Here is a 2,686-nt window from a genome sequence, read left to right as displayed (position 1 = left end):
GTGTGCGTGTGTGCGTGTGTGTGTGTGTGTGTGTGTGTGTGTGTGGGGTTTTATTTACATGCCGTGTCAACAGAGCAACAGTTCACAGAGCTGTTAGACAGAAGAACCCACCAGCTCTTACTAGGACAACAGTGGGGACATTAAACCGAGAGACCGGTGCACAGTCGCAGTGACGCACGGTCGGTCCCACGTAAGGCGAGCTACTTCCGATGTCCGTAGATGTATTTGTAGACTCGGGATTAGAGCAGGCTACGCACTTAAAAGACATGGAAAAACAACATCAGTAAATAAAAAGGTAATTGAGTGAAATAACATCATTTGGTATATTTATTTGGATATAAACCGTATCCGAGGCCTAAAAAAAAGGCAAAACCTGGCAAAAACATTCCCTGTTGGATTGCCCTGAGCATGACACTGGCTCCCCACCGTCTCCAAGGAATCACTGACCATGACCCATGAGCCTTGCCCCCCCCATCCAGGAAGAGGAGGGCTGGAGGTCTTAAGCCATTCCAGTAGAAGATAAGGAAGCGGCCCAGTGGAATCCTTTCAGCCTCACCCTGCCTTGGTTACGGTTTCAATTCTGTGTCCCTCTGACCACCATCTTGTTTGTTTCTGACGGGCGTTTGAACTGTCATGCATAGCCTTCCCCCGGAGGAAGCAGCAGGAACGCTCTGACCTTTGAAGATGTATCGTGAAAGGTCATAAAATACAACGGCGCCACGAGAAGATCTGGCCGGGTTTCTCCCTCGCCGAGTCCCAAAGCAGTTGGGCTTGGAGGGAAGATATGAAATGTTGTTTTGCTGTTGTTGTTGTTGTTGTTTACCGGGTGAAGGTCACAGCGAGAGCAGTGGCGGTGCCGGGATCAGAACAGAGTTTTACTGGAGCCACACTGCCAGCGCAGCGAGGACGCAAACAAATATCAACACCAATTTCGGCTGGCATGTCTGTACTTAGGCGTCTTTTTTCGAATGTATCCACGGCGCTCAAAAGGACGTTCAGATACACTTTGCAGTCCTCAGCATTGTTACAATCTGAGGTTTTCTGAGATTTCAGCTTCTCAACGACCTATGAAGTTTCAGGTTTTACTTGCACACATTTTCCATCAACGCATCCGTCCCACTGAGCTTCAGAAATATAAAATCTCAACCGTAAAATGTCACAAACCACTCAACCGAACCTTGCAACTTTTCTCACCGTGACCTCCAAGGGTATCTCCACCATCCATCTCCCTCTCTCCCTGAGTCCCTACTTCCTTCCCAAGTGCTCCCCAAACAGAAAACTCTTGAGCTCCCCCGACCTTGAACCCTGACTGACACGCGTCGTGACGGCCCTACAAGTGACCCCTTGAACCTCGGTGACACCATCGATCACGCAACTCCAAACCCCCTGAAAAGCTTTTGAGAGAGCGTGAATGGACCTCCCATCCCATCTCCATTGTCCCGCCCTTCTCCCTATTCAGTCGATTTCTGATCCTTTCCACGATAATGTCGGGGCCCCCTGGGTGAATAGACTGAGCCAACAGATATTGTAAAGCCTTAATGCATCATGGCAGACATGCACAGGCTTTCTAAAAACAGTCCAGCTGAGATATGGTGCCACTCATATCTCGCTCTCTCCATGAAACTCTTGCGCAGGAATTTGAAGCTACTGTTGCGTGAGGCGCCTCCCTGGTTGTTCTTTGAAGGGCCCCCCTCTGCCTGGCCTCTGGGATCGAAACTGAAAGGGCACTAAATACATTAGGCTCTAATCATAAATCTATTAGCTCAGATAAATGGAATCCTAGCCTGAAGTCGGTTTTTGATGCCGTAAAAGAATTGCGGTAAGATTTGATTCGCTTTGCTGGTGTCTCCCCACAGTGTCCCCCATCGCTCAAAATCAATTTACATGAACAATAGAAGTTGTAAATCATGAATATAATCAAAAAAAGAGTAAGCAGAATAGAAGCTTTATGGTTGTGAATGTAAATGAGAAAGAAACAGCAGGCATTCGTCAGGTAGTCCTGAGGAACCGCACTCATCTCTTCAAACATTGTTTCATAAGGATTAACCAGTGGTTGACATAGTCTTCAGGTCGTTGCGGCCTGACGTTAACATAGTCGTCAGGTCACAAGCTTATAATGATAAGACTTCCATTAACTGCTGAGGCATTTGGTGAGAGGCAGTTTGAACCAAAGAGACTTCCAGTACATATTAGACACATGTCGTGTTGGAACAGATAAGGGTTAGGCTTATGATCAAGGATGCCTACAGATAGAGTGTAGACTTTGGGATTCAGACCTACAACCTTTCGGCTGGCAGTCATAAAGTACACAACTGAACTATCCTGCATATAGCCTTATGGAACCAAACTACAAAAATATTCAGGTGAAAACCCAGTAGGAGATGGGTTCTCTTTCGTTTCGTTGGTTTATTCAGTCACAGCAGGTGCTTCTTGTGTAGTCATCAGAAAAATAAAGTGTGGAAAATAAAGTGGAACAATTCTTTTTAACATAAACCGTCTCATGACTCATCTCAAACGGGAACATTTTCCAAAAAAAAAGCATAACCACAAGGTATATACCCAGAATATCAATGAGCATGAATACCAATAAAAGACATTCCAACAGTCCAACAGAGTGTTAGGTGCACTGAGGGATGCGATCATTGCAGGTCGCGCGTCCCGTTTGTCCGCATAATGATGTACATCT

The sequence above is a fragment of the Pollachius pollachius genome, assembly GCF_949987615.1.
Source record: "Pollachius pollachius genome assembly, chromosome: 8".
NCBI classification, from domain to species: Eukaryota; Metazoa; Chordata; class Actinopteri; order Gadiformes; family Gadidae; genus Pollachius; species Pollachius pollachius.
The sequence above is the reverse complement of the archived record's forward strand: the minus strand, read 5'-3'. Positions refer to the sequence as shown.